Below are 18361 nucleotides of genomic sequence, written 5' to 3'. Positions count from 1 at the left end.
TATTTTGTTGTATTGTATAAAAAACTTTAACAACTTCATACTCTACAATTTATTAGTTTTTAACAGGGTATACACAATTTGTTGAAATCAAAATATGGAAAGTTTAGTTAAAGCCATTGCTTCTACCTACCACCTACTAGGTGTAATTTAGACATCAGAATTGGAACTAATTCGGAGGTGGCAAAGAGATTTTGGTGGAAAGTTTACAGCCTAATCAAATACTAGGTATATATAAAATATTGTTATTTGATCAATTTTAAAAATTGACTCGAAAGATGTACTAGATCTTTTAGATATACACTTAAAAACAAGCCCAAAATAACATTTTATAAAGCAAGTTTTCTTTTTTGTCTTTTGAGTATTGAATTTTAATTTAATTTACTTGATTTGCTTTTAGTTTTTTAATGAGTAGAAGAAATATCATTCCATTTAAAGACGCATAACAAAGCAACAGACAAAAAACTTGAAATTTTAGATTTTTTCTCAAAATTTTTGGATTTACATTTATATTTTGTATACCATTTTATACAATCTATATTGAGGGCTTAATTGTTACAAGTACTTACTTTCATATACTTAACTTTACTTTCTATAAATTCGTTTCCCAGTCGAAAAAGGTATTTTATTTGGATTATTGAGATTGAGTCAAGCTGCATTTAAAACATTTCTAATATTTCATTTAAACTTTCACAATTATTATTTTTGAATTTTGAGAAAATAAACCACAAGAAAGACAAAGACAGAAAAGTACTTAAATATCTATATTTGAAAGTCGTAAATATATTTGTATCCATAATTACTTTAGATATTAATATTTTAAAAGGCAATTATTATTATTACTATTTTTATAAATTTAAATTTGATTGAAGTACTTGAAAACTTTTTGCTGACATCACAAATTATAAATTTGGAAATGTTTTTGTTAGAATTTTATTGTTAGATTTAGTTACAGAAACTTTGCTAAAACTTAATTAGCTAATATGATGATACTTTCTGGTTATAGAAAAGTGTGCAGATAAGGTCCAATCCTCTTTGAATTGTCTATGACATATGGTTAATGGTATTCAAGGAACAACCATGCTAATATCCAAAGGCTGAAACAAGTAAGGAATGGCCAAATCGAAATCTTCAGTAAAACTGAATACTATCCTAATAGTTTTTTGAACGTAATTTTATTAAACAATATGAGATTTATTTTATATTTTGTGTTCTTTTAAATAATTTAAATACATTTTCGCTTCAGCTTTGAATTTCAAAACAAAAGACACTTTTATTTTTAAACCTTTTTGTAATTATAAACTTAACTTGAAATATTTTTGAGAGTATACATTTTCTAAACGTGAACTACACAATTTTAAAGGCAATTAGAAGCACTTTTACTTTGAAAACAGGAGGGAAATGAATATATAAATTTCAAATTCTTACAAATTTATTTGAGTTCGAAAACAAACAGACGAAATAAACTCAATTTTTTACATATCAAGTATATGAAAATGACATTCGTACGTATTCAAAGTAAATAAAACCATATGAATATAATATTTAGTTTTCAGACATTTTTTTTCTCATGTTGTATATTACTTGTTAGCGGGTTTGAATAGAAAAAACTTTACCAGACGCTTCAGTTTTTATAAACATGAAGCTGGTTAATATCAAAATATCTATGAAAATGTTTGACAATATTGTAATGAACCAAAAAATTAAATCCATATCGAAAATTACTCAAAAATTCATAAAATTGAGAATATTTTTACTTGGAAATGGACAAAGTTCCATGACTTTACCATTTCTTTAAACTGAACTAGTCAAAAATATAGTACCAAACATGTTGTTATAAAGTGTTTTGGTTTTAAAAATTGTTAAATTTTCACTCAAAATTTATGCAAATGTTTGATGCGGTGTTGATGTGTTAATTACTGGGCCAAATCAAATGGTTTCAGCATAAATAACTCTGATTAAAGTTGGTCGCTTTGGCTCCGCTCTGCTGCGAAACTTTATCGCTCCATTAGCCTCCTGAGTTTCCCCCGACTGAACCTGTCCCCCTCACTTTCTCTACCTCCTTTGGTGGCCGCCACGTTGTAATTAGCAATATTAATTTACTGCAGAATTTTGTGTGCCTGTGTGTGTGTGTGCTCTGCGGTTTGAAGTGAAGTATCTGGGCACTTGAAAACTATCAAAGCGCGGATGTTTAACGAATAGAGCTGCAGCTGTTTCATATATACCACCAGGTTTATATACTATATATAGATAAAATATGGTATGTAGATATATGTGTATATATTTTGGTATGAGATGATGGTGACGATGATGGTTGGGGCACATATTTAACGGCCTATGTGATTTACAATTTGAATTGTGTCTACGTGTTGAAAATGCAATCGTGCTAATTAAAATGACCGCGTTTGTGCGTGTGAAATTATTGCATAGCCAACGCCAATGATGATGATGACGTCTCTGTGAGTTTTGGTCATGTCACTGGATCGAACATACATATTTTGGTTGAGTAGAAACTGTTAAATTGCTGAGGCAAACCCAAATTGCTATGACGTCACATTAACTATGTTAGTTGTGGTCTGAATGTTGCAACAATTTCCATCTCATTCGAAGCTATTTGAATGAAACATTCAAGTATTTCAATATGAAAACCACTTTAAATCTTCAGAGTAACTTTTTCAATAGTTTACACACAGTAATATGATAATAAGAAAGAAGTATGTTGCAGTGGTAGTAGTAGTGAAAAATGGAAAATCTTATTTCCATTCTACTTCAAGATTTATGAAAATTCATTTTACCCGCTGGAAAAGCTGAAAAGAATCTTTTGCGTAAATTGGGGAAAAGGCAAAACACAGACAAACAAACCCAAAAACGAACAGAAGAAGCTGAAATCAGCAGCAGCAGAAGCAGCAGCATTCACTTGAGCCAAAGTTAAGTAAATAGGACTCAAGGACACTTGGCCGTGGCGTGGGAATCCCTTTGGCCATGCCCTTGTCCAAGTGCACCGACAGCAACTCCCCTTGCCCTCTCTGTCTTACTCTATCTCTCTCGTTCTCACTGTCTATCTTTCTTCCATTTGAAAAACGTTTTTAATACTTTCTCGCACAAAAGCTACTTAAAGTTTTCCTTGCTGGCTTAATTCGTTTTTTGTCAACAGCAAACAAACAGGAAAAAATTCGAAAAATACTTTTTCTTTTTATTTTTTTCTTTTTGTTGGCTTTTTTATCCCTTCGATACCCTGTAATAACAGGGCATTAAAGAGTTTGACAGAAGTTGACAAATTGTATTTTATCTTCTTTACTAAAAAATATTAGCCCTATTTTTTAATGGCATTTTTATTCATTTAATATTTAAAGCATAGTCTTGTTATCGGTTTGGAATTAGATTGATATAAAATGGAACTACTATCCTAAAAAGTTTCCTTGTTTTCAATTCGTGTCTTTAGTGGTCTGTGATCCTCCTTTTTTTTAATATTTGTAATTCTGAACTAGATTTAGCATTAAGCATATGATAAGGTCATTAAACTATTCTCAAATCGTTGATAAAATCTCCTGATGAGAGATCTTAGTGGTTCTTATAACCTGCTAACCTTTTGAGCTACTTATGTTTCCCCAATTTTATGGGTAAGATATCTCAAGAAGTCTATATTGGATAGTTATGATTTTCTTACGAGTAAAATTTAAATCTAGCTGGTTAATGATGGTATAAATATCTATATGGGTTGGCTTAAACAACTCATTTCGATCAACGAGTTCACTGACTCACTTTTTTATTGAGTTACTAAGTCACATTGTTTATTTGAATTAGGTACTCATTAGTTCAGTCTGTATTATTGTATTATTATTATTTTCAGCGATCCCTGATCAGTTCTTAATCTTTTGTGAAAAGGATACATAAGCAATAGTTGAAAGTTTGGAACATTAAAGGTGAGAAAACTAATCAAGTAAATTAGTAAGTCAGTGGATAAGTATGTCAGTGAGTGAACAAAATTGTAAGTGAACATATTTACTCATTCCCTGAGGGGAGTTGTTAAATTTGGTTTAATCACTCCCAAGCGATCCAGGTTTAGATTTTCGGACTTTTATTCTGAATTTTTCGACTCCTAAGTAACTCATTAAGGATTTTTTTTTAAGGTAATTTGTTGGATATTGTATTTAGATTGTAAATGTGATAATCTTAACTAAATGTTATAATCTTAACTTTGTCCTCTTTTTCTACAGGTGCATTTAAAAAGAAAACCCACTTTTTGGCCAAATGTTTATGTTATTCTTAAATGTCTAATATTACAGATACACGTATGCACTCTTCCAAGAAGTTTTAGATCTAGCAAAAACTAAGATAAACTGCATACCAAAATAAATTCAATTTAGACACAACATACGTTTTGGATCCCATCGAAATTTTAATATTTCTATACGACATAAATTGAATTGAATTCCCCGTCAGTTGATATATTTTTCATTAAAATATGAAAAAAACTTGGATCTGTTTTGAAGATTTGTGTGTAGATCGGATCTTTCGGAACTACATCGTATTGTTGTGTGATTTGAAATTTTTACTTTTCGGATACTAGGACTATGTATGGATATGTACAACACTATTGAACCCATAGCTATTATTGTATTAGGGTATCCGAAAGATGTCGACCCCAACATACATTTGGGATATCTGTGTTCCTTTTTTTTGAAATTGAGTTAAGTTAATTTTTGTTTTTTTTTTTTGTTTTTTCCTTTTGGCCAAGTTTTTATTTTCGGCGTAGAGGTTTTGGCGCTTTGGTTTGCCTAATAAATGTGCGTGCAAACAAAAGGCTAGATAAAGACAGAGACAGAGATGCAAAGAGAGGGAAATTAAAGGAAGAGTGGGTTAGTGAAAGAGAGAGACAGTTGTTGCCATAGCCAAAAGGATAAAGGATAATGACAGCCATTAGTATTAAGTGAGCGTTGGCTACTTTGGCCGCTAAAGTTGAATCCAGACATGTTGGTGGGAATCCGTTTTTGTTTTTCCTTTTCCACCTCCCCCCTTCTACATCCACTACTTGGCGCTCATTAAAGTTGTTAAGTACTTGGCGTAAATGTTGATCCAAGCTGAGACGCTAAGGCAAAGTGAAGGGTGTTGGCTGTGTTAAGGGGCGTTTGGTTTTGCTCTGTGTGGGTCGTGCCATTAAAGTTAATTTAAATGCGCCTTAAGCGCACTGACTTAATTCGTTAACAAAAAACAAAAACCAAAAAAAGAAAACGCAAAAAATTAAAAAGAAAACAAAAACAAAAACAAAAGAAAAAGAGAAATTGAAGTCGAAGAAACAAACAACAAAAAATAAAACATGGCTTGACTTTTGCAAAACTTTAAATTCTTTCGAATTATGCCAAAGGAAAAATGAAATATATTATGCATACAAATGTGAGTCACTGAACTGGAGAACATAAAGATCAACAACAGCGAACAGTAGCGGAGCTATAGCCCCCCAGGAGACCCTGTCGAGTCGAGTCGAGCCGAGTTGAGTCGAGGGGATGTCAACGAGTTTATAGGATGCAGAGACATTCGTGAAGGTGAAGCAAAGCCTTGCTTCATGTCTTTTCTTTAACATTTTTTACACTTTTTCTACAAATTTTTGTACATAATATTAAATGTTTATCTAGTAAAGATTATTGAATTCGGAAAGTATTTTACAAGTAATTCGCCTTGAAAATATGAACCTTAAAAGAATAGTTTTGAAAAAGACTTAAAAATATTTAAAAACTTAAATTTCTGATTGAGTTTTTAAATTTAAGTCTAACATTTAAAGAAAGTGATCTTTTGTGATTTGCGTTATAATCTCACCAACTAATTTTATGGCCAATTTTGACAATAATTATCATGATTATTTCATCCAGCGTTAATTAAGTTAAGTTGTTCAAAGTAGAGTCTGAATAAATATTTATTATTATTATTAAGTGATTTATTCAAAATTGTAAATTTCACGTAATTTGAGAAAATAAGCTATAGCAACTAAGGCCTTAAGCTTATTCTGTGTATGTTTAAAATTAAATTAAATTAACCAAGTATTAATATTATTATTTACATTTACATTTAATATTTACATTTGTATTGACTATATGGCTAAATTAGATGGTAGATATTGGTAGCTTTTAGGAATTTAAAAGTTTCTTCTAAATTTGAACAAATATTATTTTCGAATATTCCTTTAAAAATTCTCAAAGAACTTAACTTTGCGAATCTGCAACTTTTCCAGTTCTTAGTCGACTTTTAAAATTATGTCTTAACTTTATCATTGGAAAATGATTTTTAAATTTTTTATATTGGTTATAAAATTTTATTTACTCACCCTTAATAAAATTGATCATGCTGTGTATTGGTTTATGTTTGCTTTAAGTTTATTACACCTATAAACGACTGTGTCAAATTTGATTAAGATCGGGTGACTATGCTTATTATAAAGCTCCCATAGGAACGATCGGTCAAAAACAGTGATTCTTATAAAGAACATTGTTACTTTTGACGCGATTCCTTTCAAATTAAACATTTGTCAGTTTTATACATATATCTATTAATGACTGTGCCGAATTTGATCAAGTTCAGGTGACTATATCATATAGGATCTTATGGGAAAATCGGTGGTAAACAGTGACTTTGTTCAAAAACTTCGTAATTTCCTATGCTAAAATTGTAGGGCATTCTTTCGCAAACATTGTACTTTTAAAGGTAGGTAAAGAGTAACAAAAACTTGGAAGGGTATACAAACTTCGCGAAGTTATCCCCAGCCCAGTGGTTAAAATTTTGTAATACCCTTGTAGGTCCAAGTTTAAGTCTTTATTGTAACTTTAAAAAGTTTTCTGTTAATTCAAATTGTCAAAATTTAAATACCTTTATGCATTTTTCATGTGATTAAATATTATATAAGAGGCGGTTCATTAATCACGTGACGGCGATTTCCGGAAATTTGACCCCTCTCCCCCGTTTGTAACATTTTGTGATACATTTTGAGACCCCATTTATCTCTGAAATGATTTAAATTAGTTTTTTGCCACCATATGACAAAGTCCATGTGTCATGTCACGTTTGTGACATTTAGTGTCAATTTTTTTTGTTTCAGAAAAAACAAAATATGCTAAAATAAAGATTAAAGCTATAAAAGACAATTATAAATATGTAAGTACTCACATCTTTAGTTTTACCCACACATTCTCGAGGCAAAACGCCAATGGGGTAGTTAATTATAATGTGTATTGTTCAATCGGTTGCCGATTTGTATATGCAATTCACAAAAGTTACTCTACATGATCATTCACCCATTTTGGCAAACAAAAACCTATTCTTGTCCGAGTTCTGTTTCTGTAAAGTTTTTTTTTCTTATTGTCTGGAAAAGCAACCGCAGCTCCGATTCCATTTGCCATTGTTGCACTTTGAAGAGCAACAACAAAACAAATGAAGGGGAAAACAGAATGGAGTAAAGAAAAGAATGAAACAATGTGACAGGAAAGGTAGAAATCAGAAAGGGAGACCAACAGTGAGAAAGAGAGATGGAAGAATTCCACTGATGGCTGCTTGTCTGACACAATGAATCTGCTGTCTGGCAGTCGTCAAAAATTCAGTTGCAGTTTGCTTTTCTTTTTTTCGCCCTGCCATTTTTCCACATTTCGACTGCTGCACTAGTTCGTCCCACAATCATCGTTTATGGTGTGTGCAACAAATACGCCACATTTGCGTTCAATGAGCATGAGATAATGTCATCATCAACGTCGTCTTCATCGTCAGCTCAACCCCTTACTCTCCTCCATCCAAAACTGTTCCACAATTGTTTCTCCCTTTCCACCTGCTCTCTTTTCTTACCCATTCTCCTATACTTTTCCCTTTATCTCTGCTTGCTGTCTGTTTGTCTGTCTGGTCAGGTGGATTGGCATTGTAGGTGGAGTAGGGACCAGGTGAAAGGAGGGGAGTGCAACCCATTGCTGCTTCTGTCTAGTTTTAGTTTTGTATTCCGTCTGTCTGGCATTTTCGGTTAAGAAATTGCATTCCATTTAATGAGCATTGCATTTTTAATGAAGTCGTTGTCTACCTTAATGGTTTGATAAATCATTATGTGGGGGGCTACTCCAAGTAGAGAACGTAAACTATGACAAGATGACATCTATTATTTTAAGGCCACGAATTTTAATTACCGTGTTTTAGTTAATGGTGTTTTATTCATCAAGACAGATATATGTATCTATTTAATTAATATTCTAATGAATATCATAGAAATGAATGAATTCTAATGAATAGTATAGATAGTAGTAGGTCCTAATTCTTTAGTAATTCTCTGGGTCCAAGCCACGATACGTGAGTATCAGGAAGATCACTAACAACAAATTCATTAATTTAGATAAACAATGGCAAAATTTCCACCATTTTTGAGTAATTTATTTCAAATTAGCTTCAAATTTAAGTGATTAAGAACAAGAAATGAAACTAATTATAAAACTGCTTTAAATTAAAGACATTCTAACTAATACTTTGTTAGTCATAATCCCAAGAAAAGGCTAAAGAACATTAATTTTTAGTACTAAATTTTATGACTTACTAACTTTGTTGGTCATAATTCCAAAAAAAAAAACATAAAAAGATAAACTTTTTAATTTGTAGTACTTATGTTTTTATTTAAAAAAAATCTGTGTCTTAGGATATTGAAAATTGGGATTATTTGCGGAGTTCTAGGAGGCAGCGTATAACTTTCCTCCAAAAAGTAACAAATTGGCGAAAGCTAAGATGATAACATTTATGGTTTATAATCTTAGAATAAAAAAAAAAACAAATTACTAAAAAAATATCTTAATTTAATTACTTCATCAGCCGCAAAAATCAAAACTTAAGTTCGAAAATATAGACGTCATAGATTCGTAGCCAGTATGTATCGTTATATATACATACATATATGGCCCGTTGTCAAATGGAACAGGTCTGTATACAAAGTTCCCGAGGACCTTTGGGATCTCCGTGGTAAATATAAAACACGACCTTCAGATTCGTAACAAAGACAGAGAAAGATTAGGCATAGATCGCTATATATCTTTGGTTTTATATTTTAGGTACTTCAAATTCATATTTCTTTTCTTTGAAATTTGGTTGATTTTGAAAGTCTATAATAAAATTGTCACTAAAAATACTTAAAAAAGATCAGTCCACAGAATTTTTTAATGACTAAGATCAATCGAATTGGTTTTTGAGAGTTTTGCATACAACTTTGTCGTTTGACGAATACATAAATATATACTATTTGAATGTATATTTTGGTGTCCATGTTTAGCAAATTTTTATCACAATATTTAAGAAAAAATTTTTGATATTTCAATCCAAAAAACGAATCATTGTTAAATTTTTTAAATTTCCTTAAAATATTTTCATTAGATAATGAAGATTTTTTGACTTTAGTGCTTCATATAGAATTTTATAATGGATTAGTTGGAAATGTGAGTCATCTTGAATATATGCTTAATATAGGGATGCTATAACTTTTATAGTATAACACAAAGATCAGAAATTATAGGCAAAAACTGTATCAACCAAAAAACCAAATTTCAGGGTATTTAAATGGATTTTTTTTTGTGAGAGGTAGTTAACAAAATGTGTGTATTTATGCACATTTTGCATTAAAATTAAACTGTTTGATGGCTTTAAATTGAAATGTTCTTATTTCGTTTTGTATTTGCATTGATGTTAACTTTCTTTATTTCCATCCGTTGGTGTTTGTTAGCCGGAATTGTAGAGATGGCAAACAGTTTCGCATTTCAATTTGCAATTTCTATGGTCTGGCGTTTGTAATAATTGTATCTGGCCCAGTTCAATAGTCCCAGTTTTTTTTTTCAATTCACTTTTTTCTGCAATTGATTTATTTTCATCATTTTTATGTTATATATATTTTTTGTCCAATTAAATTTATATTTACATCAATACTTTATCGACTTTATGAATGGGGGAGAGATACGCTTGTGAGGGGAAGAGTGATTGCGAAACGACTGTAAATTAAAGGGGCAAGGGGTTCCTTTTTTGACATTTGCATTATTTGCATATTTATTTGATTTTTATTTATTTGAAGTTGAGTTGCAAACGATTTACGCGTCAATTCTTGTTCTTTTTTTTTTGCATTTCATTTTTTTCATATTTATCATTGCTTTTTTTTTGGCTTGTTTTATGCATAAAATATTAAAGATTTTCACTTTGATTTGATTTTGCATCAATGCAAATAAAGAATTTTTTAGAATGAGAAAAAACAGGGTATTCACAGGGGGTCCAAAATACAAATGAATTTCATATTGAAAGGGCAAGCTAAATTTAATAAAGAAATGAGGTTGAATCATTTTGAATCCTCTTTTGAATCAATGTGGTATGAAACCAGGATTACTGACTTTACACTAAAATGAATACCAAACGAAATATGTGTCAAGCAAATCAAATTGATTTTTTTTATTCTTTTTAATAAAGATATAAGTATAGATCTCTCAATAAAAGATATCAGCGATTAGTTGCATGAAGAAAGAAAGAGAGGAAATATATTTGGTTTGTCTTCGTAATAAGTATTTATTATTGAAAGGCAATGAAAATTATTGTATTGTATTCCGATTTTATTTAAAAATTCTTTATTCGACAAGGCTTTTTATTCAGATTCTTTCGTAGCTTAAGAGAAAAGTATTATTTTTATTAGATCGTCAGGAGAGGTAATAAATCTATTAGATCTAGATTTAATTAGTGGCGTAAAATGATGACAAACTTATGACTATTGAAATTGGATTCTGAGGCGAAATTGAAAATTTGTGGTGTACTGTATACCATTTATTAGTTTTACAAGACCCAGAACTTTTTTAAAATATTGTATATGTGGGTTTTATTTTTTTTCCGATCCCAGATTCAAGGCTCTGCATCAAAACACAACCAAGAAAAACCAAAAGACGGAAATCTCCTCGAAAGTACGGCCTTCAAACTTGCAAACCTGTCATTTATGTATGTTTATATTACCAAAATTGTAGATTGTAAAATTATAATTGTTTTTTATAATATATTCTTTACAATCTTATAATTAAAGCCGTCTATTATTATGAAGCCGGCCATACACATCGCCAAGTATTGTTGCTTGATTTTCTACAATCATTTTCCGATGAATACTCAAAAGTCACAAACTCAGGCGTTTAAAAGAAAAGCCCTAATTTAGTTTTTCAAAATGGAAACGAGAGTCCCCATTAAGACTTGACTTTCTATTGTTGAGTGAAACCAAGTTTTTATTTGTTAGTGCTGAATGACCTTTCAATCGTTGCAGTTTTCCCTGATGAAACCAACAAAATGTTAGGTACCGATTCAATATTAGGAAAAAAAGAGACACATTTGCATTTTCATTTGCTGCCCATCTTGCCGCCCCAAGCTACGTTCATGTCTGTAGATTTAAAGGTCTAGGAGGAGTTCACTTCGATCCAGACGGGCGGTTAATGGTGATCAAGAATATACATACTTACATATATACAGTCGAGTGTCGATAATTCGTACCTCGCTAAATCGAAAACCTCAATATTTCGTATGAAATTGCTGGTCCCTTGAAAAAACTTCGTCAATTGGAAAACCTGGTAAATCGAAAACCTCTGAAATTCGTAAAAAATTGTGTTCCCTTGCCATTTTGAATTATCGAGACTCGGCTTAACTTGAAAGAAAGATAATGATAAAGAATATATGTATCCTATATATGATCGCATTTGCACACTTCTGAGCACAATTAAAATATCCTTTTGGCAAGGGCATAAAAACAAAAGCTAAAGTTGGCCAAATTTACTGTGTACCTCAACACAATGACCAACTAAAAGCTATAATTTAATACACTAAAACTGACTACTAAGACAATTTTAAAATTTCATAAAAGCAGAAATAAAGAATTCATAACTCGATCTATCTATCTTTTGCCATCACTGCAATTGTAGGAAGGGAATTTTAATTAAGATCTGATTGAATAAGACTGATTCACATAAGAAAAAACACATATTCATTCAGTTCGTTATAAAATATTCTTTAAATTTCCTTGGAAATTTAACTAACATTCGAAAAGTAACCCAGTCACGTTCAGCCTAAAATAAAAGAGGAAAAAAATACATGCTCAGCATAATTATTTATAATTATTGTTAATTTTCAAAGCAACCAACCAACCAAACCAACCAGAAAAAGAAAAAAAAAAGAGCACACCCCAACAATAACAACAACAACAGCAACAAGAACAACAAAAAGCGTTAAAAAATACCACAAAGAAACCTCAATTAAAATTCAAATTAGAGCGCTCGGGAAAATTTCACTCGATGCCGGTGAAAACTTAAAACCGCAGGCAGCTCGATCCCCCCAACCACATCCTCCCCCTTTGGGTGCTTCTGCTGGTGCTGCTGCTGCTGCTGCTGCTCCTCCAACCAAGAAACTAACTGCCTAAAATGAAATATGAACCCCAGGCGTTGGTACATGAAGAACTTCGGCTACGTTTTTGCCTCTCGCGACTAATAAGAAATTTGTGAACTTTGCAAATTTGCCATCATTAATTCTCCAGAATTCTCTCTCTTCCATCTCTCTTTCCCTCTCTGTCTCTCTTGGGCACTAAATATAAATTGTCGAATTCATCGTCAACTTCTCTTCTCTCGTCTAGCAAAGAGAATGAGAGATTTTACCATTCAAAGCAGGATAATAATTGTCAAGCAATTTAAATCGAAAGCTCTCTGTAAAGCATTATAAATTGTCATATGAAGGACCAAAAAAAAAAAAAGAAGGAGGCGGCTCAAGCCCTTTTTCATTTGTCCAGAAAATAGCCAAGAAAAATAACAGCGAATAAACTGTGCGGCAGACTGAGAGAAAAAGAGAGAGAGAGGGAGATAGAGAGAAAAGACCAAGACCAAGCAAAAAAAAAAAGGTAATGAGGAAACGGAAATTGTTGCCGGAAGTGTATGCGAAGGCGGAAGCTCATTTTGCAATATTCACAGTTGACTGACTTCGATTTCTAGCAGCGACTTTTTGCTACTGCTTCTTGGGCTTCTGCCTTTATTTTTTCATTTTGGCCTCCATGAATTGTAAATTGATTGAGGGCCAAAAAGAATTGCCAAATGCCATCAACATTGTCGTCGTCGTCCTCGTCCTTGCCAAAAATTTTAATCATTAATAATGGCGAGAGTTGTAAGAGAGAAAACGGGGAAAGGGAAATTCTCTGGTTCTTTAGTTGACACATTCAAGTCGAAAAGTTTCAACTAAATATTGCATATATATATATATATGAGCATTCATATTTTTTTTTGTTGCCAATTGTTTCTATTCTGTCTCTGAGCTCATCTTTTCTTTGTAAGTTTTTTGGCCATGCCTTTCTCAAGAGCCCAAGAGCCAAGGTAACAGCCAACACCAACACCAACAACAACAAAATGGCCGCGCCAAACGCTTATTCTAGTAAATGCTTCCATGTTGCCAAGTTGTTGTTGATTGTGAAGAGCTGCTCAAATAACCAGCCAACAAGAACGAATGGCAGCAGCAGCAGAAGCAGCTGGAGATTGCTCCCAAGTCCAAGCCACGGTGCGGAGGAATACGAGACTCAACCATCAGGCCAGCCAGCCAGCCAGCCAGCCAGCAGAAGGGACTAGGACAAGGAGGATCTGGCAGCCGTTAGTTTCATTGTTGACATTGCAGCGAAAAAAGGTAGCAAGGCAACAAAAAGCAATTAACTTGGCTTACATCTTTGTTGAAAGTTGAAACTCATGGCGCGATTTATGCCGCCAGGTGTGGGTGAGCGAGCAGGTGAACTAGGTGAGCCAGTGCAAGTTAGTTCGCTTCAGCTCCATATCCTTGCTCCTAAGCAAAGGCAAACAAAACAAAACAAAAGGCAAACACAAAATTGCAGTGTGATTCATAAGAGAGCGGCGGAGAGAGTGAGAGAGAAAGATTTGTTTCTACTCTGATTCACTGAAGTGAAATGGTTTTGATATTAGCAGTGATTAAAGTAAAGACAATTGCGAAAAAAAAACAATTATGATTAGTGTGTGAAAATGGATTTTTTGATTAATTGATAAATAATTGGTTCCATCTTTGTCTTTGATAACTTGAGGAGATTTCTTTTAAATACAAACTTAGTAGATACTATTAGTTAGAGGAACCACTTTATTGAGTACTAGTTCAAGTAGACATGGAATTGTTTGCTTTTGGTTAATTTTCAAAAGGATAATACTGATTGATAAATCAGGTTAGTATTTAATATATAATGAATTTCATTTGTTTAAACAAAAGATTAAGTACTAATTAATTAGAATGAACTTAACTAGCTCAACTTACCTTGAAGTTGGTATAAAGTTCTAGTATAATTTGCTAAGCCTTTGGAAAGACAGATATTAGATTAGGATAAACAGATTGGATTAGGATACACAGTTTGGATAAGTCAATTGACTAGTTTGGAATAAGTATGAAACCCAAAGTAAGGATTTCGAGTTAACTTGACTAGATGTGCTTGGAATGAATAGTTTAATAGTCTAATATTTTTGTAAAATTATGCTAAGAAAGTCTATCCAAATATACAGTATTTATTTTTAATAGTTATAAAATACATTCTTTTCTTTTTGGGCGATTTAGGATGAATATTTTTACTCGGCCTAAGACTACAATGTATAAGGCTTTAATATTTAATCTTTTGGCATTATTAATTTGTCTTACATATTACGACAAGCCCCTTGAAAAAACTAACATAAAAATAATTGTAATTCAGGTTAACCAACAGTTCAAATTTCTATAAATGATGGCTAACTGCTAGTTACCATAAACAAAACCTGCTCGGAGATGCAATTAGTTAAAAAAATAAATGAATGTTAGCTACACTCGAAACATCATTTAGGATTATGTGAAAAATTTGTTTAGTTTTAGCTCTTTACTGCGATGCATATCCTATAAATCTCTTTATAGGAGAGTTCGAACCTCGTCGTAGGTGGAGTTTCCCCCTGATGAAGCAATACTAAAAAGTAGTTCCGTCGGGGATAAAGGAAACGATTGTGGATAACGAATAATTTTTCTATATATAGAGTATATATGTATCTACATATATTCCTCATTAGCATCAGAAGCTTTGTTGCCTGTATCCTTTACAAATCCATCTGTTTGTCGGCACGTTTCAAAGGACTTAGACAGCATGATGCTGCAGTTTAGGGAAAGATGATACTGTATACTTTATACAACTACAATAGATACATACATTAGCTGAAATGGAATTCCATTGATTTAATATGAATGTTGGATCAATTCATTAAACTCTACTATAAATTATCTTAATGCCACTCACAATCAGTGGCAAAAATAAAGCTGTAAAATGGCAACTTTGGCTCCGAAAAGCATCGAATTAACAGTAAAAAAAATTATTATAAATTAGAACTTTTGGTTTTTCCTGCTTACAGTTGTAAATAAAAACTAACCTTCGAGGTAAAAATTGTGTATAGACCGTTTTTGGGTTACATGGCACTGGAGAAGTTTTAAATTTGTTGAGAACATTGAATATATGAATATTTCTATTGTATATTTCAAGGCGCAAAGCCTAATTTCACAGCTCTAGATCCGTTTATGGGCCGATTACACGATCTTCCTTTTTATTTGCGATGCATTTACCAAAAATGATCACCTCTTGATCCCTTTATACACGTATTTTCTTTTTATTTCAGATGCATTTAGTAAAAATGATCTACCTAAAGGGATAGTAAAGGGAACCTCTTTGGTTTAGTTTTAAGTCTATTACAGGCATTTTAATTAATTTTTTAATGTATACTTACTTATTATAAATCATAAAATTTTATCCATAAATAACAATCTATTAAATATCAAATGTTCTTAATGATAAACTTACCTCAATACGTGGCAATTGTAAGCGCATATTGATTTCTGTTGAGCTTAATAAAACGTTTTGTGTTGGTTATTCGTGAATGGAATTTTAAATCGATATGAATGCATTGTAGGGATTTATAATTGTTATTTGACCTCGCCGTTGGCTGTAAGAAGAAATTGATTAACAAATCAAACTGTTTGATTGCTCTTTGTTTTCGTTTTGCCATTCTTTATTTCCTATGTTTTGTTTTAATCTCTGCTTCTGTTGTATTTTATTACAATTCTCTTAAACACATAAATACACACACATACATACATACACAATTTCCATTTGCTCATGTAGGTTTTCGACTTTTGTTTTCTTTTATCGTTTTGTTACGATTTTTGTTTTTTATTGTAATTTTTTTTTTCATTTTTTATTTGTTTATTTGATTTATGCTTTTCCTCTGCCATCATCGGTATTTGATTTCAATTTTAATTTGCATTGTATTAAATTTATTTTTTCCGTTTTTTTTTCTCTTTTGATTTCTTCTTATTTGTATACAAGCTTAATTTATTGTATTAATTTTTAATGTTTACAAAAATTTCATTTGTAATTTATTTTTATTTTTTGTATTTTATTGAATAAACTGCTACAAAAAAGCTCATGGCATGTTACTTGGTTTCTCCCCTTTTCTGTTTTTTTTTTTAGTTATTTACTTTTTTTGTTCTATATATCTAATTGATCTGTCTTTATATATTCAAATCAACTTAAAGTTGTTTTGCGGGTTTTTTTTTTCTTCTTTAAGCTAAGCGCAGAAAAGTATGCTACACACATATAGACACATACAAATACATACAATTACATACAATACAAAGACAATAGTTGGAAAAAAATATGCAGAAAAAACAACAACATTCATTTTGCATGTGTTTTGTGCGTGTAAGTTTCTGTGTGTGTGTGTGTGTGTGTGTGTGTGTGTGTGGAGGGGATTTTTGTATATGTGTAAAATATCTATTTATATATATATATAGAACATTTGGTTTTTTATTTTTTGCTTATTTTCTTTCGTTTCCTAAAAAAATAATTCAATTTGCTGGACTTGTTGAACTGCTCAAATATATACATATATATATATATATAATAATATGAATATGTATATATATACACATATATATATATTGTTTTTTTTTCATCGGATGTTCTGGCAGGTACCTGATACATGCATAAATATCAATTGGATGAAACTTGGGATGGCACAGGGGGGTGGGCTGTAGAGGAGAGGGGCTAGAGCATCTTGTAGCAAATGATAATACAAATTTTGCTTTTCTCTGGTTTCGCTTGCGTGTAAAAGCGCCTAAAAGCGAACTACAACATTGAACTTGTTACTAATACTGATTGGCATCCATCTTGTTAGACTTATACATATATATATAGAGTTATGCAAAAAACACTCAAGCCTACACACATAGCAAGTCTATATATATATATTTTTGTATATATATATATATAATTCTAATTTGTAAATATGAATTTCTTTTGACTTTTCTTTTTTTTAGCACTTAAACACTAAGATTTGTTTTCTGTTTAATTTTTATGTTTTGACTTAGTTTTTGTTTTTTTTTTCTGATTTACTATATCTTTCATTTTTTTGTTTTTTGTTTTAACACTTAGGGTTTGGCAATTGGAGCTTTGACCTGGGGTGGCGACGTTTTTTTAAGAAAATCAATCGCCATTTTGTTATGCCAAAAGTCTCCAATTATTGGACGAATTGTTGATATACGTTGCGGTTTATGCTCAAAGAGTGAGTTAAGTTTTTTTAGATAAGTGATTTGAGTGTGTGTGTTTTGTTTTTTTTTTTTGGAGTGAAGTGAAGGGAAGTGAAGGGAGCGTGTGTTAGAGCTAGAGTAGATTAGCATAGAGCATCGAGTAGAGTACAGTTTTTCATTTTGCTTTCCAAAAATTCCACAGAGAAAAAAAAGGGTTAATAAATAAAATGCTGAATTTCAAATTGATAATCTTAAAAAAGTGTTTATAATTCAAAATTAAATTCTGTTTTTAAAGCATATTTTGAGAAGTTAATTTAGTATTCATTTTAAACCGTTAATCAAAATAAAAACAAAAACAAATTTTGACTTCTTAGGCCTTATATTTTTTATGAATATTTCAAGAAAATGTCAAGAAAGATGACTTAAAATGAGTTTAATCATTAAATTGTCAGTGAATTTGCTTGGGAAATCTTTGATATTGGAAATACTATATCTCTTCGATAAAAAGTTAAGCACTAAACCTTAGTTGAATGGCCTTTTAATCTAAATTGAATGTTCTTTTAATCAGGGCGTAAAACTTCAAGAAGAAAGCAAAGTTTTGCATTGAAATATGTTTTTTTTTGTTTATGGGCTTTAAAATATTAAAGTAATATATAAAATTTAATTTCTCTGGTTAAAATATTAAAGTAATATATATAAATTAAAGTGAAATTTAATCCGCATTATGTTGGCAAAAATTTACATGCAGAGTAAGTAGTTTCATTTTTTTCTCTGTGTTTCATCAAGTTAAGTA

This window comes from Drosophila willistoni, assembly GCF_018902025.1.
Source record: "Drosophila willistoni isolate 14030-0811.24 chromosome 2L unlocalized genomic scaffold, UCI_dwil_1.1 Seg168, whole genome shotgun sequence".
Lineage (NCBI taxonomy): Eukaryota > Metazoa > Arthropoda > Insecta > Diptera > Drosophilidae > Drosophila > Drosophila willistoni.
The sequence above is the reverse complement of the archived record's forward strand: the minus strand, read 5'-3'. Positions refer to the sequence as shown.